Here is a 23,972-nt window from a genome sequence, read left to right on the forward strand (position 1 = left end):
GAATTTGTTTCAGTATTGCTTCTTTTTTATAATTTGGTTTTTTGGCCACCAGGCATATGAGATCCTAGCTCCCTGACCAGGGATGGAATCTGCACCCCCTGCATCAGAAGGTGAAACCTAATCACTGGACTGCCAGGGAAGTCCCCTGAGATTCTGTTTTGTGTGTTGTACAGGTTTGGCATCAGGATTTTAAACAGACTCTCCCAGATGATTCTAAGGCATGACTGAGGCTGTGAGGTTTTCACTGAATTAGGAACAGCCTTGTTTATAGTTTTTCTAGATTCTTAGGTCACAGTTTGGACAGTACTTCTTAGAGAAGACTTCCAGGATACCAACTAAATTAGGATCCTGGATGTATGTTCCTATGTTGTTGTTGTTGCTTAGTCTCAGTTCTTTTGTGATCCCATGGACTGGAGCCTGCTGGGCTTCTTTGTCCATGGGATTTCCCAGGCATGAATACTGGAGTGGATTGCCATTTCCTTCTCCAGGGGATCTTCCTGACCCAGGGATAGAACCTGCATCTCCTGCATTGAGAGACAGATTCTATACCACTGAGCTGCCAGGGAAGCCTGTATGTTCCTGTACATACATATATTTAGAATAAATACTTAGATATTTTTTCTTTTGACACAGGCCTGGGACCTGGGACCCTTTGGTGCAGTGCTGCAAAGCTTGCACCTGGACACACCCCTCCTCCAGCTACAAAATACAAAGAAACTATAAGGGACTAAAAATAACTGTGTGCATGCTCAGTTGGGGAAATTCTGGACCAAAAGATACAAAGACAAAAAGCCCAACTGCCACTTCTGAAAAGCCAGGAGCAAAAACAGGGTGTTGGGAGCAAAAGCAGTGTACTCTGTGTGACCCCCTGCGCTGAACACCACCAAAGGGTGGGCAAACCACCTAAGCCACCAATCCCTGGACACACCCTGACCCTTACCCCAGGTAAGGAACAAGCTCACAGCTCCCCTCCAACTTGTTATTTGTTTTCGCTTTCTTCAGCCAGTGCAGAAGCTCCAATAAACCTTGCCTGAATTTCTTGCCTGGACGCTATAGTTAATTTCTATTGATTGGGGAACAACAAGAACCCTGGTCAGTATCACTTTCATTTTTACTGTCCTGTTCTATATCTTCCTTACGAGATTGGAGGCATGTAGCAGTAGCCCCCTCTGTCCTATTTACCACTGACTGCCTAGCAGGCAGAGAGTGGACATTCCGTAAGGTGGCAGGAAAGGGCACTGGTAGAAGAGACACTGTGGTGATTTGGGAAACTGTGCCCAAGCGGGCTCCTCCGGTCATGGCTATGTGGGAGCTGCGAGGGTGCTCTGTGCCTCTCCATGTAGAACTCACCCAAACAGCACCCGTGTAATTATAGCTGCCAGGCAAGGTTGTTTGCAATGAAAGGTGATAACAATATTGAGCATTTCTTGTATAATCGAGCATAGTTATTTTGTCTGTAGTTTAAAGTTGTTTGAAGTTCAAGATTACTTAATTATAAAATTATAGTTTGTTTCCAGAGGTGTACAGGGACTAGGGAAAAAGGAGCCCTATCATGAGACTATTTGAAAGAATATGACTTCTTAAACAATCCACGTGTAAGTTTTTGTAGCTAAACTGATAAACTACTTATAGCAAGACATCTGTTATTTCGCCAGTCTTCACCCCACTGCATGCATCCACAGACCCTTCCCTTTTATCTAGTTGCAGTATGGTTGGGATGTGTGATGCTGGGTCATAATGATACAACCCAGGGGTTTATAAACTTTTTTCTTTAAATAAATATTCAGTGTTTTGTGGGCTATAGCAGTCTCTCCATTGCTAAGGCCCTAAGGTAGCCTTGGACAATACTTAAAAAATGAGCATGACTGGGGTTTTCCCTGGTGATCAGGTGGTTAAGACTGCGCTTCTGCTGCAGGCTGTGTGGGTTTGATGCCTGGTCAGGGAATTTAAGATCCCACATGCCGGGTGATGCAGCTGCCCCCCCCCCCCCCCAAGAAAAAGAGCATGACTGTTGTATTGTTTTATTACTGTGTAATAAATTACCACAAACAGTGGCTTAAAACAGCAGACATTTATTATCATATAGTTTCCATAGATCAGGAATCAGCTTGCTGGGTCCTCTGCTCCTGGTCTCACAAGGATATAATCAGGGTGTTGGTAGTGGCTGAAGTTTCATCTGAGGCTTGGGATCCTCTCTCAAGTGTGTGTTGGCAGAATTCATTTACTTGCAGCTGTCTAACTCATGGCAGCTTACTAATGATAGACAAGGTATCATCTATCTCATCTAACTCATTTCAGCAAGAGGCTCAGGAAAAGCCTAAGCCATTTAAAAATGTTCACCTAATTAGGATAGGCCCACCCAGGGTGTTCTTAGTTACCTTGCAATCAACCGATTAAAGGCTTTCATTACATCTGCAAAATCTTTTTATCTTTGCTATTTAAGGTAACATGATCTATAGGAATGATATTGCATCATATTCACAGGTCCAGAATGTTGCAGAAGTCGGTCCCTTGGGAAACCAAGCACCACACTGGGGGAGTTGGAGAACTCAGGTTTATTACACCAGGGGCCCACAGTAGTTAACACTTGTAGCTCTTAGCCCTAAACAAAGGAATTACAGAGTTTTTATAAACAGTGCATGACACCAGGCATTAGTGGGTAGTGCTGTTAATAGGCTAGTTCAATCTAGCGGTTTCTGGGCATGGACACAGCAGGGGGGATGCCAGACCTTTACACAAAGGAAAGTGGTTAAGCCAGATTTCAGGAACTGGGTAATTGACAAGGGTGAGTGAGGTAAGTTTCAGCTCCTAGGATTGTTTTAAGTTTCTGTCCTTCCCCCAAGCCCCCCACCCAAACTATGTAACTTACGTGACTTTGCAAGCAGCTTGCAGAATTGCAGAAGCATAACCAGCATGAGGTTATTTCCACTGCTGCTGCTATGTCGCTTCAGTGGTGTCCGACTCCGTGCGACCCCATAGACGGCAGCCCACCAGGCTCCCCCATCCCTGGGATTCTCCAGGCAAGAACACCAGAGTGGGTTGCCATTTCCTTCTCCAATGCATGCAAGTGAAAAGTGAAAGTGAAGTCTCTCAGTCGTATCCGACTCTTAGCGACCCCATGGACTGCAGCCTACCAGGCTCCTCTGTCCATGGGATTTTCCAGGCAAGAGTACTGGAGTGGGGTGCCATTGCCTTCTCCGGAGGTTATTTCTAGCTGGGTGCAAATTTTTAAGTTTTCCTCTTCAAACCCACACTTGACGGGAGGAGAGATTTCACAGGACATGTATATACTAGAGAGTGGGAATATTGGGGGCTGTCTTAGAATTAATGGACACTGAAATGTGAGTATCAGAAAATAATATTTCTGATATTCTGTCACAAAATAATTTTTTTGATTATTTTTTCAACCCTTAAAAAAAGTAAAAATGATTTTTGTGGGCTGAAGAAACAAAACTCAAGAAATAGGCAGCTAGTTGGATTTGGCTTGTAGGCCATAGTTGACCATCCCTGATATAATCTGTAAAATGGAGTTAAGATAGCCCTGCAGCCTGCTAAGAAATGGTCCCCAAAACCAGATGCTGGATCCAGAAGGTATGGTTTTGTAATATATGGAAGCAAAGCTGGAGTTTAAGGGTCACCTGCTGGGGTATAAGACACTAGATCCTTTCTCTCAGAGGTTCTTCCTGTGACTTTGAAAGATCTAAGCCTGAACAGACCAACATCAGAGTCACTACCCTAAGTGTACGCCCCCTGTGAGGACACAGGGAAGCCGGGGCTACCCACACCCCCAGCCCCATATCTCTCAGTTGCTTTATGAATGTGTTGAATGTGTCTCCTTTGTGCTTATTCATGTAAACTGAAGCATCTTTGTATTTTTCTGTTCAAGTGCCCAATCAAATCCTCTATGAGGCTGCTGCAACTTCACATAGTCAAAGATCAGCATGCTTTTTAATGTCACTGTAAATGTAATTCTGCTGCAATGGAATTTATGGCATAAGAAGCAATCGTTTGCTTTTTCACATCACGAGGCACTATTGTTTCAGATATTTGGGTTGTACATCTAGGCTAATTTTCATATTGTTCAGATCCAAATTTTCGTCTGCACAAACAAAAAGATTAAGGATGTGAAAAACATTCTTGGAGCAGAAGCTAAAAAAAAAAAACCAAACCTGTAATAGTACTGTGTGAAATATTAGATCTTAAAATCATGATATCCTGTTTTAGCCACAAATGTACTTATCAAATGTTTATATAGTGCTTCAGTTCAGTTCAGTTCAGTCGCTCAGTCGTGTCCAACTCTTTGCGACCCCATGAATCGCAGCACGCCAGGCCTCCCTGTCCATCACTAACTCCAGGAGTTCACCCAGACTCACGTCCATCGAGTCAGTGATGCCATCCAGCCATCTCATCCTCTGTCGTCCCCTTCTCCTCTTGCCCCCAATCCCTCCCAGCATCAGAGTCTTTTCCAATGAGTAAACTCTTCACATGAGGTGGCCAAAGCACTGGAGTTTCAGCTTTAGCATCATTCCTTCCAAAGAAATCCCAGGGCTGATCTCCTTCAGAATGGACTGGTTGGATCTCCTTGCAGTCCAAGGGACTCTCAAGAGTCTTCTCCAACACCACAGTTCAAAAGCATCTATTCTTCGGCGCTCAGCCTTCTTCACAGTCCAACTCTCACATCCATACATGACCACAGGAAAAACCATAGCCTTGACTAGACGAACCTTTGTTGGCAAAGTAATGTCTCTGCTTTTTAATATGCTATCTAGGTTGGTCATAACTTTCCTTCCAAGGAGTAAGTGTCTTTTAATTTCCTGGCTGCAGTCACCATCTGAAGTGATTTTGAAGCCCCCCAAAATAAAGTCTGCCACTGTTTCCACTGTTTCCCCATCTATTTCCCATGAAGTGATGGGACCAGATGCCATGATCTTCGTTTTCTGAATGTTGAGTTTTAAGCCAACTTTTTCACTCTCCTCTTTCACCTTCATCAAGAGGCTTTTTAGTTCCTCTTCACTTTCTGCCATAAGGGTGGTTTCATCTGCATATTTGAGGTTACTGATATTTCTCCAGGCAATCTTGATTCCAGCTTGTGCTTCTTCCAGCCCAGCACTTCTCATAATGTACTCTGCATATAAGTTAAATAAGCAGGGTGACAATATACAGCCTTGACGTGCTCCTTTTCCTATTTGGAACCAGTCTGTTGTTCCATGTCCAGTTCTAACTGTTGCTTCCTGACCTGCATACAAATTTCTCAAGAAATATAGTGCTTACTGGGTACTTATATGGTGCTTACAGGCACTGTTCTAAGCATGGCACAAATTTTAATTTATTTGGATCATAACCCTTTGAAGATATATTATTATTATCATCCTTGATAAGGAACCAGAGACACGGAGGACAATTAAGTAGTAACTTGATGAATATCTCCTGCTTAGTAAGTAGCTGCCCTGGGATTTGAACCCTAGCAATTTCATTCCACAATCTGTTCTCTCAGCTACTATCCTATGCTACTTCTCCAGCATATAGTAATAATTTTAAAATGATTCTGGAATACGCTGATGTTATTCATGGTGTACAAATAACTAATAAGATATTTCAGTGAAAATTCTGGAATTGGTATGAAAGTTCTTGAAGGTCACCTCCTGTCAGGTGACTGAAGTGGCAAATTAAATGACCATCTTCCCTCTAGTCTAAACGTCAGGCTTGTTGATTAGCTTGTTAGCATGTCATCCAATATTCCTAAGGCCAGCTTTGAGATTCTTTTCCAATAATACCAATATCAGAATATCAGTAAGGATCAGTTGCATGGCACACATTTGCAACAATTGTATTAATAATTCATCAGATTTTCTCAATTGATGTAGACGTTATTGTAAAATTATTCAAAATTTGTTACATTTCTATAATATGAGTGAAGATACTGAAATAACCCTGTGATTTTATCAAAGACAAATTTGGTCCTATTCAAACATAAGATTTCTGATACAGATGCCTGTTCTCAGAATACTAATAATGTTTCAACCATTACAGGCTTAGTTTTTATCAGTTGAAAGAGTTCCATTGTCAAGACATTTTCCAAAGATCCTAAATCAAAACAATACCATTGCAATTTTCTGTGACATTTTTTTCAAAATGGAGGGACAGAATATTTCTCCGTGTGAATTTCTGCATTTTAATAAGAATTGAAGAGAAAGATAATGTTAATGGTTTAATTCTAAAAATAAAAGAATTTCATAAGAAAATAGTAATGTTAAATATTCATTGTGATGTGGATTTAGTGAAACTGATAAGGGAACAGGAGTTAACTTATCAACCTATACAAAAAAAGCCTTTAACAATTTTATATTATTTGGAGAAACAACAGAAACTTGTGAAAAAGAATGATCTGAAGAAAGCATGGAATAGTTTCTAGGATATTTTATTTTCTATTATTATGAAGACTTTTCAAAATGAGATCCTTATCTTTAATTACTTGAATACTTGTTTGCTAAGTAGGAGCAGAAAACAAAATTCTTCCAGAAGTGTTTTCATGGAAAACAATGCTTCAAAGTTTCACACCACCTTTTATGACTCCAGTTCATCAGGTCATTTTTAATAACAACTTGGGAATTACTAAAGTAATTGATATAAAATCTCTCTTGATAAACCAAATGAATTACTCAGACTTTCCAAGAGATGTTTGAAAAGATAAATTTTAACTTCCGAGTTGAATTCTACAAATGAACATAAAAATGTGAAATCCTGTTATCAGCTTCAACAGGGATTATGAAAATGACAAAAGTTGTATTAACCCGTCTGTAATTTTTTGCAGAATTTTGTATTCATTCTCATGTACATTAACTTTTGTCAGTAAAAGGTGATTGGTTAAATGTAGAACATACAAAATTTAATTTTTCTAATTTTTGAGGCTTTCTAAAAATAAATTCACAAATAAAAAGCACGATTTGTCGGAACATGAATTCAGACTTGGGGCTTGTTGTAAATATGGTCACCATATGAATGTTCTGGATCAGAAAGGATGAAGCTAAGAAGGAGTCGCAGTGGATGGAATTGGAAGAAAAATGAAGTGTGGATGATTTGAAGATTAACGGGACCTTTTTTCCTTGTCAGAAAGAAAACCATTGCAGACATAAGATGATTCTTGTTAAGGTAATAATCACTTACTATAATCAAACTCTAAGTACTTCAGCTAGAAACTTTCTGAGCACCAGGAAAGAGCTATTAGGCATTGTTAAAGCAATTGATCGCTTCCATCATTATATGTATGGCTGAAATTTCATAATCAGAACATATCATACTGCATTATGAGGCCTGCTGAAATTCACAAATTTGAAGAGACAAATTGCCTGGATGCTTACAAAACTGTAAGGCTGTCATTTCTGAATTGAATATTGACAGAGGGTAAAAAAACATCATAAAGTACATACATTATCCAGGCACCCCGTGTTGGGATAATGCTTCTAAATCTGATTTTAGGCAGGAAGAAAAGAAACAAATAGTTTAAAAGATCTGGTAGTTAGTGTTTTGGAACAAGCAAAGGTTTCTGGCTGGGAGGGTGGAAAACACTCCTATTTCCTCAATGGAAAGTTATGAAATGGCTCATTCATTTGTCCAACAAATATTTATTGAGTGTGTGCTACATGCCAGGCACCAGACCAGGCGTGAGAAATGCACTAGCGAAAAAGACGAATCATAGGGCTAAGGGCCCAGCAACATAGAGAGTGAGATAGAAATACTGTGTGAAAGCTGCATTGTGAGCTGTGCTTTGTCACTCAGTCATGTCTGACTCTTTGTTACCCCATGGACTGAGCCCACCAGGCTCCTCTGTCCATGGGGATTCTCCGGGAACGACTGTAAGAGTGGTTTGCCATGCCCTCCTCTAGGGGATCTTCTCAACCCAAGGATTGAACCCAGGTCTGTTGTATTGTAGGCGGATTCTTTACTGTCTGAGCCACCAGGGAAGCCCTGTAAGAAAAAAACATACTTTCTTTACTCTATGTGCCATGTGCTGTGCTGTGCACTGTTGCTTCAGTCATGTCCTACTCTTTATGACCCCATGGACTGAGCCCACCAGGCTCCTCTGTCCATGGGATTCTCCAGGCAAGAATACTGGAGTGGGTTGCCATGCCCTTCTCCAGGGGATCTTCCTCTTTCTGACCCAGGGATTGAACTTGTGTCTCTTGTGTCCCTAGCATTGGCAAGGGACACATTGGGTTATTTACCACTATCACCACCTGGGAAGCCCATTTACTCTGTGTATTGCCACTGTTAAATATTATTGGATGTCATGTAAATGCAGTCAAACTTCTAATTAAAATTTCTTTTGCATGGAAGTTATATTTGATCATTACAGGTTATGCTAGGAAAGTGTATGTGTTCCTTTCTTAAAAAATGTAATATTTAACTATTGCACAATCCCAGAATTTTGTTCATCTAGTTTTTCAAGAGAATTTAAGGCTGTTATACATGATCAACCAAATTAAAAACAATTTGGGAATTTCCTGGTGGGTCCAGTGGTTAGGACTCCACACTTCACTGCCAATGGCTGGGTACGTTCCCTGGTGGGGAAACTTGGAACCCACAAGCCACATGATGTGACCAAAATAAATACAACTGATTTGTAAAAAAGCAGATTTAGCGTATATGACCTAGAAAATTTCACCTTTGAAGAAAACACAAACTCCATAGAATTCTACCTTATATTTTCTTATAGCTAAAAGTGTTTCCAAGGAATCCACACATTAAAAAAAAATCTCTAATGTACTGAATTTAAGATATTTCTATTATTTTTCAGATATACCAGGAAGATATTCTGATAGTTTTCTATAAAGGATTAGTCCTGAAAAACAAATAAAATTTTCTGAATATTTTATACAGTGGTTGGCACATGTAAGAACTCATTTAATATTTATAGACAAGAGTACGCAAATTGGGCATGACAAGTTAACATCACAGTGATTAACTAGTAGGGTCAGATCCAGTTTTATGGAATCTGAAGCTTATCCAATAGGGGTGTTTCTCTTTAAAAGAAAGAATACAAAATTATATATATACATTTAGGCATGAGAGTGAGTATTTACAATGAGAAAATAAATCACTACAAATTATAATATTTAAAAGGATAGACAATTACAACAAATTTTTCAAATGAGTTTTTGGCTTCCACCAGGATGTTTCACTTCATCATATTTATCAAAAATCTACAAAAATATAAACAATGAATCTGAAATGAAGGCATAAAAAACAGGAATACAAATGCATTTTTTGGAAGGCTGCTATTTGTATTGAGCTATATAATTGTGTAATCAAATTATTCATATCGCATGTAGTAAGTTATGAGTTTTATCACTGGAGCCCTTGTTTCGCGGGCCATTTTGCTGTGTTGGTGGCAGATTTGCGGGGCACCTCTGGAAGCTGCCACACTTGATCAGCACAAGATGTATCAGAAACAGTAAAGTCTGATCTGGTGTACACTGGGGTACACAAAACATGTGACTTCACATACAGAGGTATTAATGTTTACTGTTGAGGGAACCCAAAGCTGGTGCTCTGTGACAGCCTGGAGGGATCGGGTGGGGAGGGAAGTGGAAGGGGTACCAGCAGGAAGGAGACACATGTATGCCTATGGCCAATTCATGTTGATGTATGGCAAAAATCATCACAATATTGTAAAGTAATTATCCTCCAGTTAAAATTTTAAAAAGAAACAAACAACAAAAATAGTCCCTGTTTACTGTGCCACTGTAAGCTTGTACCTACAAATACAGGAATTCTATTGAGTTCTGTTTAATGGGATTCCTGCAGTGCCTGCAATGCAGGAGCCCTAGGTTCGATCCCTGGGTTGAAAAGATCCCCTGGAGAAGGGACAGCCTACCCACTACAGGGTTCTGGGCTGGAGAATTCCCTTGACTGTATATCCATGGGGTCGCAAAGTCACACACGACTGAGCAACTTTCACTATAGCAGCTAACATTTAGCAGCTAATGAGGTTCCCAGCAAAAGATAGAACTAATGTATGTTGTGTTTATAATTGTATATACTGCATTATGGGCTTCCCTGGTGGCTCAGTGTTAAAGAATCTGTCTGCAATGCAGGATACATGGTGGGAGCCACGAGTTCCATCCCTGGGTCAGGAAGAGCCCCTGGAGAAGGAAATGGCAACCCAGGCCAATATTCTTACCTAGGAAATCCCATGGACAGAGGAGCCTGGTGAGCTACCATCCATGAGGTCGCAAAGAGTTGGACACGACTTAATGACTAAACAACAGCAACAACATACTGCTTCACTGAGCATGTCTAACAGAATGGAACTCCTATTTTGACTAAGCATCATTGAGGACTGAATCCCTCACTTAAATTATACATGTCTGACAATTAGAAGACGTAGTCATAGACTAGCTATATTTTAAATCTAGTTTCCCCTCCATTAACCATAATCTACAGGTTTCTCTTAAAATTCTACCCCTGACCCTGGATTGGAAAAGACTCTGATGCTGGGAGGAACTGGGGGCAGGAGGAGAAGGGAACGACAGAGGATGAGATGGCTGGATGGCATCACCAACTCGATGGACATGAGTTTGGGTGAACTCCGGGAGCGGGTGATGGACAGGGAGGCCTGGCATGCTGTGATTCATGGGGTCGCAAAGAGTCGGACATGACTGAGCGACTGAACTAAACTGAACTGACCCTGGATTTCACATCTGATGCTAAGTGAGCTAGCTCAGGGAGGGTGGGGATGGTAAAGGGTTAAATGGCCCTCTAACTTGCTGCTGCTGCTGCTGCTAAGTTGCTTCAGTTGTGTCGGACTCTTTGTGACCCCATGAATCGCAGCACACCAGGCCTCCCTGTGCGACCCCATAGACAGCAGCCCACCAGGCTCCCCCGTCCCTGGGATTCTCCAGGCAAGAATACTGGAGTGTGTTGCCATTTCCTTCTCCAGTGCATGAAAGTGAAAAGTGAAAGTGACGTCGCTCAGTTTGACGTCGCTCAGTTGTGTCCAGCTCTTAGCGACCCCATGGACTGTAGCCTATTAGGCTCCTCCATCCATGGGATTTTCCAGGCAAGAGTACTGGAGTGGGGTGCCATTGCCTTCTCTGCTTCTAACTTAGGTGGACCTGTTTATTCATATGTTTCCAGACTTGGGGCCAAGTGCCAGTGTTTGGGTTTCATCGCATCTGGCTGGCTGCTTGTGAATGGTGTACCAACTGCTGTAAGACTGGCTTCCTTCCCCAGCCCTGCTCAATGGCCAAGAGAACTTTACCAATGTATCGGCACCTAATGTTGACACTGATTTGCATAATGGTGCAATAAAAGACATTCTTCAAGTCCTTTTTGTGTGTAACCCATCAATAAAGGGAAATCAGAGCTTGTGGCAACTTGGAGATGGAGGCAGCCTGTCAGCAGAGATTGTACCTATGACCTTGACACAGACTCATGCAAGAGAAGGAAGCTGTCAGGAGGGTTCTCACGCGGAATCACCCTCTGACCTCTGACACTCCAGTTATGCCCTGAACCCTTGATGCGGAGCTGTCAGTTCTTTCCCCATCAGGGCTGGATCCTACTGCCCATGTTCTGACCAGGATCCTATTCCATCCTAAGTCCAGCACAGCCTGGACTTAGAAAATTGTCACCCTCTTGCCCAGAGACTCTGCTAGTTCTCCCAGTCTCCAGATCCTTTCAGAACAGACATAACCTGAATTCTCTGTGCTGTCAGACACTCAGATGGAGTGGTGTCTTTTACCTCCCCCTAGAAAGCAAACCTACGACTGAGCTTGCCTCCCGAGCTTGGGCACTGAGGTTGCGGGACCCTTGGTGTCAAGATTAAGGGGGTTGTCCTGGGCTTCCTGCCTGAACCCCTAACTTCTCTGCTCACACCCAGCCCTGAGGCTGGGTGCTGAGAAAGGTGACACAAGACCTCCCAGACCCAGGCTTTAGCTTCCTGAGATCTACCTGGACAAGAACAGGTGCGTGTGGGCACAGGTGGATCATGGCGGGGTGGAGCTGCCTGCCCCGGGTGCCAAGGGCTGAGGGTGGGCCCAGAGCCATGCGCAGAGCCCTCAGGAGCTGGTGAGCCATGATGGCAGTGGTGGCACTTGCCTGATCCCCAAGTGCTTCTGGTGGGAGGAACAGGAACAAAAAAACTCTGGGAATATCCAGCACTTCTGTTTTTATGGTTCCTGGGATTATACATGGTCTGTGCACCTGTCTTACTCACAGTTAAATCCTGGATTTTTTTAATATGTCTAGTATAGATTTTTGTTTTTTAGTCACTAAATTGTGGCTGACTCTTTGCAACTCCATGGACCATAGCCCACCAGGCTCCTCTGTCCATGGGATTTCCCAGGCAAGAATAGTGGAGTGGGTTGCCATTTCCTTCTCGAGGGGATCTTCCCCTATTATAGATACACACTGTTTTGTTTGTTTGTTTGTTTTAAGTGCCAAGAATGCAATGCGATCCTTGCTTTTACTCCTGACAATAAGCAATGGATGCTACTTGCTTGAAAATTTCCCTCTCACTCTGCCTGGATTCCAGGGGGAACAGCGTGTCCTCATAGTTCACACTGAAATCAGGCTGGCCAGGAGAAGATTTACGAATAGGATTTGATTCATTTCTATCACAGCTTTACCTGTGTCTTCTCCTATGTCTTTCTCCTCTGCCTGGGTACACTTTGTCCCTTTCTTTATCTTGCAAATTCTTCTTCCCTCAAAACACTCCTCATCCATCACCTCTTCCAGAAAGCCTCTCCTGACACCCCCAAACCTGGAGTAGGTCCCAGCCTGCATGGTCCTGGGACAGCCCTACTTGTCTCTGCTGTGGCACTTAACCACTGCCTTTCTAGGCAGGCTGCCCACCCATCTGAGTTCCCGATAATTCTGGCATCTTGAGGAGAGAAACTGCATCTGTTGTCTGTATATTTCTATGCCTAGTGACCAGTAAGTGTGCAGTAGGTGTTTGTTGAATGAATGAATGAGGTTTATTGACTTTTGGGGCATCAAACCATTCCAGACCCTAGTGGTCTCAAATTCATCATCATATTCTGTAGAAACTGATTGGATATCGATCACATGCCATGGCTTCAAATTCTACAGAAAGATCTTTCGCAAATATATGCAGCTATAAAACAACAAAACTGATTCTACAGGCCACACATAAATATCAGTCTCATTATTTTATAATCATCCTGGGTAAGAGACTAAGAAAATTTGAAATGATTGAGTTGCAGTCAGATTAGAACACATGCTTTAAGAAGCATTATTTTGCTTAGTGTAAAACTAATAGTTTCATTTAAAACTGTTGGGAAGAATCAGGTTGGCCTGGAGAAGATTTACAAATAGGGTTTGATTTCATTTCTGTCACAGCTTTATCTGGTTTGTTCCTAGGTCCTAATCTTCAAATTCTGTTTCTCAGTGAAATCAGTACCTGTGTCCTTGGAGACTCATCGTCAACATAAACCTGCCACACACAGGAGACTCTATGCACCTTATTCCATTCCATGAACTTTATTGAATACTTGCTACTCACACTGTGCCATTATTGAGATAAGGTCATGGAGTCTGGATATTTGGGTACAGTGTTTTTTGTTTTTGAATCTTTCATTCCTTCATTAAACAAGCACTGTAGAACTTCTCATGTGTATTCATTAGGCATTGTTCTAAATGCCATGGGGCTGGGGAAGATCAATAAGTTCCTGATTTCAGAAAAAGTATAGTTTGGGAGATAAAATACACAGGCATAATATGTTTAACATCAACACTGAAGCTTAATAGCAACAGCAATTGATCATATAAGAAGCATCCTATGATTAAGTCCATTCCCTCGTGGATTTCTTTGGCTCTCGGAGTTCACCTCACACGCCAGGTTATGCTAGAAAGATAGAGACTTCAGAGACAGACTGGTGTCTGAAAACAGGGGCAAGTTGCTGGCTTCAATTATTTCCTATGTCTAGTGTGCATAGGGTTATCGGGAAGAGTAACCTTAGAAAAGCATCTGAAAGTGGTGGTAGAAAACTCAATTTCCATTTCATTTTTTCCTCCAGTTTCTAGAGGAACTAAATACAGCCAGGTAGCACCGTGGTGAAGAATCCGCCTGCCACTGTAGGAGACAAAAGAGACACGGGTTCAGTCCCTCGGGTGGGAAGATCCCCTGGAGTAGGAAATGGCAACCATTCCAGTATTCTTGCCTGGAGAATCCCGTGGACAGAGGAGCTGCCAGGTGGGCTACAGTCCATGGGGTCGCAAAGAATCGGATGAGACTGAGCATGGCATGCACGTGATAAAGCAAGCTGCCAACAATCTAGGTGCCCCATGCTTTCCCTGAGGCTAGGGGTGGCACCAGCACCACGACACACTGAGCCACCAACCACCTCCCCAGAATCGAGCATGGGGTGGAGGTGAGAGAGAGTGGCCACATTCTTCCATCTGCAGAGTGTGGTCTTGGCCACAGGAACATTTCCTCTCTTCTCTGTAGGAGAGGAAAGAGGGGGCCTTCCCGCACCTTCAAGCCTAACTGGAGGCAGTGGGCTTCAAGAGACTCTGTAGAGATTGGGAGTTGTCTGTACCAAAGAAAAGAAGACATCTTGCTGCCCAACTGAGCTGTCATTCCAGCCCTGGAGCTTCTAGTGGGGCAGAATTGGGTGAGTTGAAGGATCCCTCAGGATAACCTGAAGGTGGGGGTTGTGTTCAAACATGGAAATTAGTCCCACATTTTTTATGAAGTAGGAAAGTCATGAGTAAATCTTGGAAGTGAAGGATGAAGGCCATCTTGTGCACATCCCAAAGGCCTCTAGGGTAGGGGTCCCCAGCTCTGGGATCTAATGCCTGATGATCTGAGGTGGAGCTGATGTAATAATAATAGAAACAAAGTGCATATAAATGTAATATGCTTGAATAATCCAGAAACTATCCCTCCACCCCCAGCCCTCCCATCCAAAAGTTGTCTTCCATGAATCTGGTCCGTGGTGCCAAAAAGGTTGGGGATTGCTGCTCTAGAGGATATGGAGGAAATGGAGCAGGACCAAAGTGTTCCCCACAGACCCCAGGAAGGGGCAGGAAGTTAGGGGAGGGACCCTGGGAGCTTCTGGGTCTGGCCAGGCAATATCTTTACTCAGAGAACTGGCTGAAGGGGTGGATTCCTGGTGGGGCCAGGAATCAGGACTGCCTCTTTGAGATAGTTCTGGAGACAGGAGCTGGAATGAAGCTGAACAGAAAGCACCCCAAGAAAACCACTTCCATCATCTGTAAGGAGACTGCCAGATAAAGCCAGAGCAGACCAGACTGAGCTCTGGGAAGCTCCCTATGATGGCACCACGCTCCCACCCCGAGAAGCCAGCCATGAGGGGAGGAGGCTGGAAATGTTTCCGCACGACCTCAGGCCAGCGCCCTGCTGCCTGCGCTGGAAGAAAGGGCAAGAAGTGGGATTTAAAGTACCTTTTAGATAAACCCTGCATTGAACTGGACTTTAATAATCAAAAAGGACTGTAAGTTATAAAAATTGACCCAGGATTCATGGAGAAACAAGGAAGGTGATTTGATATAGTAGCACAGTTGGAGAAATTATGGGAAGAAATGAAATGATTTTATGTTCATACCACCTCCAAGAGTCCTTAACAAACTCCGGGCCCACCTGGGGACACACATCAGCAGAGCTACTCATCCCTGGGAGTTAGACTCAGGAGCTCTTCAGGGACAGCCCGGGTACCCTCCCTCCCCTCACCCCTACTACCGCCCACCTCCGCCCACCATCTACTCAAAATATGACTCCCTACAACTCAAGCAGCAACAGGCATCTCCAGTTTAGGAGCACGAGGGCTTAGATCAAAATTAAATTGAGTTTTAAAAGGGCTGCCTGCATAGAGTCTGGGGCCAAAACCCTGTGTCCTCTTGGTTTTTCCACCTATGAAATGAAGATGATATTAAAACCTCCCTTTGAAGGTTTTTAGGGCTCTTTTGAAAAGAAAATGAATTTATGATTATAAGGTACTTGAAAGTGTCTGGCATGTTGTTGTTGCTAGACCTCCAGGCTCCTCTGTCCGTGGGATTCTCCAGGCAAGAAGACTAGAGTGGGTTGCCATTTCCTTCTCCAGGGGATCTTCCCCACCCAGGGATTGAACCCGCATTTCCTGCATTGGCAGTAATAAGCATTATATATATTTATATTTAATAAATATAAATAAATATAAAATAATGGGATGTTTCTTGCTTGTCCAGATTTATGAAGTAAGAATCATGCCTCCAACTTCCAGTTTCCTGTTTGGCATGGAGGAGCTGAGATGTCACCACTCCATCCTAACAAGCGGAAAAAACGAAACAAACCGGAAATTAACAACTCTTCTTGGGTATGTCAGAGCAGTGAGATCACAGGGCACTATACCCTAAGCTGGAGAAACAGACACATACGGAGAATCACAGCTTACCAGAGCTGGGACCCACAAACAGAAACTTCTGTGGGAAATTAAACAACATGAATTTAGTAAGAAGCACAGGTTCATTTTGAACCCAGACTGTCTCTCCACAAAGCATGTTTTATTCACACAATGAACATTTATTATGTGCATAAGTGCTGAGCTCCAATACAAAATAGGTTAAGATGGTTATGCTCTTACCTTACCCATGCGGTTGGTGACCTTGATGCTATCTGAGGCGATCCTGGAGAGGATGTGTTTAGGAGAACAAATTCCATGGATAAACCAGAAAAATAAGTGGAGATACTGGCTATGTACTCCCATTCTTACTGGCGTCATTGCCTGATTCCCAGGGCTGCAAACGCACAAGATGATATCCTTGTACGAGAGGCTTCTTCCTTACTCTTGTCTCATCTAACCTAAAAGGCAAGGCTATAATGGAGAAAATGAGCATCTGCCCTGAAGGAGCTGAGATAACCTTGAAGGGAATAAATGATCATGCATATTGATGGATCAATTTGAGTACATATTGATTCCTGGTAACTGGTGCTTGGATTCTTAGCTCATATAATAGGTAGTAAAGGTTACTACTTATAATCAAGGCTACAGAATATTTTTTTCTAAACCCAATAAACCCTTAGGGAATCTTTTTATTTTTGTTTATAAATACTCAGTTGATAGCGCAGTGTGGCCTGTGGTTTCATGCTTATTGATTTACAGGCCTAATTAACAGAACCTTAAACATGTAGGTTCTAAAGAATAGCAAGAAGAGATAAGAAAGCCTTCTTCAGCAATCAATGCAAAGAAATAGAGGAAAACAACAGAATGGGAAAGACTAGAGATCTCTTCAAGAAAATTAGAGATACCAAGGGAACATTTCATGCAAAGATGGGCTCAATAAAGGACAGAAATGGTATGGACCTAACAGAAGCAGAAGATATTAAGAAGAGATGGCAAGAATACACAGAAGAACTGTATAAAAAAGATCTTCATGACCTAGATAATCACGATGGTGTGATCACTGACCTAGAGCCAGACATCCTGGAATGTGAAGTCAAGTGGGCCTTAGAAAGCATCACTACGACCAAAGCTAGTGGAGGTGATGGAATTCCAGTTGAACTATTTCAAATCCTGAAAGATGATGCTGTGAAAGTGCTGCACTCAATGTGCCAGCAAATTTGGAAAACTCAGCAGTGGCCACAGGACTGGAAAAGGTCAGTATTCATTCCAATCCCAAAGAAAGGCAGTGCCAAAGAATGCTCAAACTACCGCACAATTGCACTCATCTCACACACTAGTAAAGTAATGCTCAAAATTCTTCAAGCCAGGCTTCAGCAGTACGGGAACCGTGAACTTCCAGATGTTCAAGCTGGTTTTAGAAAAGGCAGAGGAACCAGAGATCAAATTGCCAACATCCGCTGGATCATCGAAAAAGCAAGAGAGTTCCAGAAAAACATCTATTTCTGCTTTATTCACTATGCCAAAGCCTTTGACTGTGTGGATCACAATAAACTGAAAAATTCTGAAAGAGATGGGAATACCAGACCATCTGATCTGCCTCTTGAGAAATTTGTATGCAGGTCAGGAAGCAACAGTTAGAATTGGACATGGAACAACAGACTGGTTCCAAATAGGAAAAGGAGTACGTCAAGGCTGTATATTGTCACCCTGTTTATTTAACTTCTATGCAGAGTACATCATGAGAAACGCTGGACTGGAAGAAACACAAGCTGGAATCAAGATTGCTGGGAGAAATATCAATAACCTCAGATATGCCGATGACACCACCCTTATGGCAGAAAGTGAAGAGGAACTACAAAGCCTCTTGATGAAAGTGAAAGTGGAGAGTGAAAAAGTTGGCTTAAAGCTCAACATTCAGAAAACTAAGATCATGGCATCCGTTCCCATAACTTCATGGCAAATAGATGGGAAACAGTGGAAACAGTGTCAGACTTTATTTTGGGGGGCTCCAAAATCACTGCCGATGGTGATTGCAGCCATGAAATTAAAAGACACTTACTCCTTGGAAGGAAAGTTATGACCAACCTAGATAGCATATTCAAAAGCAGACATTACTTTGCCAACAAAGGTCCATCTAGTCAAGGCTATGGTTTTTCCTGTGGTCATGTATGGATGTGAGAGTTGGACTGTGAAGAAGGCTGAGCACCGAAGAATTGATGCTTTTGAACTGTGGTGTTGGAGAAGACTCTTGAGAGTCCCTTGGACTGCAAGGAGATCCATCCAGTCCATTCTGAAGGATATCAGCCCTTGGATTTCTTTGGAAGGAATGATGCTCAAGCTGAAACTCCAGTACTTTGGCCACCTTATGTGAAGAGTTGACTCATTGGAAAAGACTCTGATGTTGGGAGGGATTGGGGGCAGGAGGAGAAGGGGATGACAGAGGATGAGATGGCTGGATGGCATCACTGACTCGATTGATGTGAGTCTGGGTGAACTCTGGGAGTTGGTGATGGACAGGGAGGCCTGGCGTGCTGTGATTCATGGGGTCGCAAAGAGTCGGACACGACTGAGTGACTGAACTGAACTGAACTAAACATGTAGGTGGCTACGGAAACAATCCTGAGCAGAGAGCAAACGTAATTTTCTTTTGGGACACTGATAATGCAAAGAGGAATTTTTCTAATGGGGAAAGGATGAGGGAGGAAATGGCAATGCACCCCAGCCTTCTTGCTTGGGAAATCCCATGGACAGAGGAGCCTGGAGGGCTACATTCTTTGGGATCACAAACAGTCAGACACAACTGAGCGACTGAGCACACACGCATTGGAAAAGAACCCTGTTGGTTTTTTCTTTCTGAAAGGGGAATTCTTCCTGGAAGAATCCACCTCACTGTAAATTGAATCAAGTGCAAAAACGAGGATCAAGAGTGATTGTAATGCAGCTAGGATTCTGCTTCTATTTCTACTCAGTCATCCACAATTGTTAAATCACTTGTATTTATTTAATGTCTGGCACTCTCAAAATAGCCTTTCAAGAACTTCCTTCTCTTTTTTCATCAGCGTCACACCATGAGCCAGACAGAAAAATCATATTCTTGGCTATGTATGAGAGCAGAGTGAGGCTGAGTGTCCACTGGTAGAGTCTAGGGAAATGGACATTTAGTAATATTGCAATTGAAACATCCACTTATCTGTCCATTCATCCATTACCCATTTACTGAGTTCCTGATATTGCGTTGATGTCTGGAGATATATAGGTAAACAAAACCCAAGTCCTTGGCTTGGGAGGTCACAGTCTTGTTAGGAAGAAGGGAAGATGGCTGTATAAGTGAATGTAGGCATCTTCATCATCCAAATTTAACCTTTTAAAACAGTGCTGGATTGCGTATTTTCAGGTCAGGTGTATTTCAATATACTCCACTGTTTTAAATTGGAAAAATAATGTGTCCCCAAAGGAGAAGGGGACAGCAGAGGACGAGATGGTTAGATAGAATCACTGACTCCATGGACATGCATTTGAGCAAACTCTGGGAGATAGTGGAGGACAAGGAAGCCTGGCATGCATCAGTCCAGGGGGTCACAAAGAGTCAGACATGACTTAGGACTGAACAACAAAATCCCATTCAAAAACCCCAATAAATTGCTCCAAAAAATATCTCAAAACACTTCTAAACACCTATGCAACCATCCACTAAAGATTTCTGGTTTAATATAAAACATCTTAAATGTCAATCGTGATTTTTTAGCACTTAATGAACTCTTTATGGTTTTGTGAAGTGTATAGTGATATGGATGGGCACTGGACATGAATCGTGTTTTACTTTTATTGCAAAGGACATACCCTCAGTGTGTCTCATTCAGATTGTGGCCATCAGTCCACTTTGTGTGATCTTTCTATAGATTTAAAAGACAACTTGCCATGTCCAGAACCAAAAACACTTTCAAAATTTTTATGCATTAGTTGGAATTAAGATGGTGGAATAGAAAGATCCTGAGCACAACTTCTCCCATGGAGAAAATTATGAACAGCTGCTGCTGCTGCCAAGTCACTTCAGTTGTGTCCGACTCTGTGCGACCCCATAGACGGCAGCCCACCAGGCTCCCCCGTCCCTGGGATTCTCCAGGCAAGAACACTGGAGTGGGTTGCCATTTCCTTCTCCAATGCAAGAAAGTGAAAAGTGAAAGTGAAGCAGCTCAGTCGTGTTCGACTCTTCGAGACCCCATGGACTGCAGCTTTTCCAGGCAAGAGTACTGGAGTGGGGTGCCATTGCCTTCTCCAGCTATATGTCAACAAACAGGACAACCTACAAGAAATGAATGAAGTTTTAAAATCATGCAATCTTCCAAGACTGAATCATCTATAAACAGAAAAATATGAATAGATTGATCACTAGTACAGGATTGAAACAGTAATAAAAACATCCGAAAACAAAAATCCAAGATTGGATAACTTCACAGGTGAATTCTACGAAACATTCAAAGAAGACTAATACCTATCCTTTTCAGATCGTTATAAAAAATAGAAGAGCAAGGAACACTTCCTAACTCATTTGTGAGGCCAACATTACCCTGATACCAAAACCAGACAAAGACAACACAAAGAAAATTACAGATCAGTATCTATGATGAATATAGATGCAAAAATCCTCAACAAAATGTTAACAAACCAAATACAAATATACGTCAAATACACCATGATCAAGTGGGATTTATCCCAAGGAGGCAAGGATGGTCAATCAACTTGGTATACCACATTAATAAAGAGAAGGAAGAAAATCATATGATCATTTCAATAGAGAAAAAGCATTTGACAAAATTTAACAAGTGGGTGTATAGGGAACATACCTCAACATAAAAAAGACCATATAAGCTAACATCATATTCAATGGTAAAAAGCTGAAAGCTGAAAAATGCCATTTGCAACAGCATGGATAGATTGAGAAGGTATAAGTGAAATAAGTCAGCGAAAAAGACAAATACCATATGGTTTCGATTATATATTGAATCTAAAAAAATCAAAACAGAAATAGACTTATAATTACAGAAAACAGGTGGTTGCCAGAGGGCCAAATCATGGGGGATTGGGTGAAATAGCTGAAGCGATTAAGAGGAACAAACTTCCATCTATAGAAGAAATGCCACGAGAATATATTGTACAGCATAGGGAATAATGTCAGCAATATTGTAATGTCTTTGTATGGTGTACTACTGTACATCAAATATACTTCAATAAAAAATAAAAAGGAAAATATTTGCAAAGAAAAATATAGCTACAAGAATAATATTCATAGTAGATGGCGATGTATACACGGCCAAACTTGTGTCCTCTGTGTGTTTAGCTCTCTCTGTTCTTTGTCACTTCTAATATACGGACTTCTACCAGGCATCTTCCATTAATATGCTTCCTCTGATACATCTCTGGCGACATTTTCCCTTAAGACTGGGAGAGACGTGAAAGCAATGATGCACAGTGCAGAACAGTGCAAGCTCGTGATGAGACAGTTTTGGGAGAACATTTGACATATGACCACAGGGCACTGTACTCCCTGTTGCCTGCATTTCCATGCATAACTATGCAGATTTATTGTAATGGGTTCCTGATTTGGATAGAGACTGATGGGTGAACATTTTTGCAAGTCATTACAGCAAATGTTCATATAATGAGTCCTCAGATAGCAAGGTCCTCTGTAATTTCCAGAGGAGTGGGCATAAGTTAACATGGTCACACAGAGGAGAGTGATGGACTCTGCCTGGAAAGGTTGTGGAGGGCTGCTCCAAATGGGAGCAGGGCCGGCCAAGGGAGAGCTGCATGGTGGCAGTTCAGCATACAGGTCGGGTGGAGAGGTCCAGTGGAGGGCAATTCAGGCAGAAAGAAAAACGTACCAACTCAGAGAGGCCACACACACATGCACACACCCATCATATTGAGTTCAGGGAATTGAAAATATTTCCATATGGCGGAATTATAAGGAACAAGGAAAATGAGTCTGGAGGAAGTGGCATCAATCTGAATGGAAAGGGCTTTATTTATTCTGGAAGACATGAACCCTAACTGAAGGCCTTTAAGCAAGAGAATGTTAGCATGACGTCTGAAATTTGGAAAAACACTCTAGAAACAAAAGAGAAGCAGGATCTGAGGACAGATACCTATAGCCAGAGATGACAAGGATCTGAGAAAGGACCACTGCAGAGATGATGATAAAGAGGATGGGCTGGGCCGCCGAGAGAGGCTGACAGGGGTTGACAGGAGTCAGTGATCTCTGACGGGGAGAAGGCAGCTCTTTTTATCTCAATGTCATAGATTAAGAAGTTAAGATCAGGGGGTTGAGTATTTTACATTAAATATCTCCCAAACCTAACAGCTCCTGGCAGATACCCAATACATGGTAAATGGACAAATTCCATTTTTCAGCCAACACATCTTCAGTGAGGTACTGAGGAGAGAGTCAAATAATGAGTCAGTGAGTTAGTTAATAAATGAAAGTCTGCTTTCTTGGTAGGGTCTGATAGTCTCCCATGGCATTCTGGCTTCTCTTTTTTTTCATTTCTACCACTGTCCCCATCACATGGAGAGCACTGGAATATTGCAATATTTTCTGAATTGATCCTCAGCCTCTATTCTCTTGTCTTATAATCCCAAAGCCACACTGGTCTGGAAGTGGGGTGCCCTGCCTTTCAGCCCAGGATATTCCAGACATCAGCTGAGCACCCCCTCCACTCAACTTTTTTCATCATTTCTCGCTTCCCGATGGAAATAATGATCCTTATTCATCCGCCTCACACAAATGTTGGACAGATTGATTAGTTAATGTGCAAAAATTGCTTTGAGGATGCAAGTGCTGATTATTATTATTATTATGTTGTCTAAGTGAAATATTCTGGCATTTAAAGGGAGCTGCAGAATGGTCACTGATGTTTCATTTGAATGTTCTGCATCTCACAGGTGGAATACTCATTTACCAATAGAGAAAAATATCTCTACATAGAATGGACTTTCCTGGTGGCTCAGACGGTAAAGAATCTGCCTGCAATGCAGGAGACCCGGGTTCGAACGCTGGGTTGGGAAGAAGGGATTGGCAACCCACTTCAGTATTCTTGCCTGGAAAATCCTGTGTACAGAGGAGCCTGGTGGGGTCCATGGGGTTGCAAAAACTCAGACACTGTTGAAGCAACTGAGCATATAAAATAGCTCTCTGAAGCTCTTTCATCTGTTTTTAAAAGACATGACCACATTGCCACCATGGAATGTAGCTGGGCGACCTGGTTAAGGTCCACGTCCAGGCTGTTGTCAGCAAGGGGTTTGTCTTCTTATCCAGAAGCACCGATGGCTTTGCCTTTTGTCAGTTACCTGTTACCTCAAAAGCTACTGACATCGACTGAAATCATATACAGGGTCTCAGAGCTGTATATATAATTTTTTTCCCTTTCAGAACACTTTGAACTTACAACCTTGGCCAGGAGTGAGTTGTGGTTTCTCAGGGAAATCTTTCTTCTTTTCTTTGTAAAAACGTCATTACATTTTCTTCAATCATGTATTAGTTTAGCTAGATTTAGTGGTGACTTTGTTACAAATATTGAAATGATGAAAACAAAAATTACAAACTTGAGTTTT

General features: G+C 42.2%; 1 long non-coding RNA gene across 2 annotated transcripts in view; it reads left to right on the forward strand.

The window, feature by feature from the left end:
- Nucleotides 1–21,525, forward strand: part of LOC139183626 (uncharacterized) — a 97,870-nt gene extending 76,345 nt beyond the window's left edge. For both annotated transcript variants that reach the window (XR_011567176.1, XR_011567177.1), the window contains 3 exons: nucleotides 634–7,149; nucleotides 11,137–14,633; nucleotides 16,207–21,525. This is a non-coding gene — a long non-coding RNA (uncharacterized lncRNA). The remainder of the gene's footprint in view (nucleotides 1–633; nucleotides 7,150–11,136; nucleotides 14,634–16,206) is intronic.
- The last annotated feature ends 2,447 nt before the right edge of the window (nucleotides 21,526–23,972 follow it).

Source organism: Bos indicus, chromosome 6 (genome assembly GCF_029378745.1).
Source record: "Bos indicus isolate NIAB-ARS_2022 breed Sahiwal x Tharparkar chromosome 6, NIAB-ARS_B.indTharparkar_mat_pri_1.0, whole genome shotgun sequence".
Lineage (NCBI taxonomy): Eukaryota > Metazoa > Chordata > Mammalia > Artiodactyla > Bovidae > Bos > Bos indicus.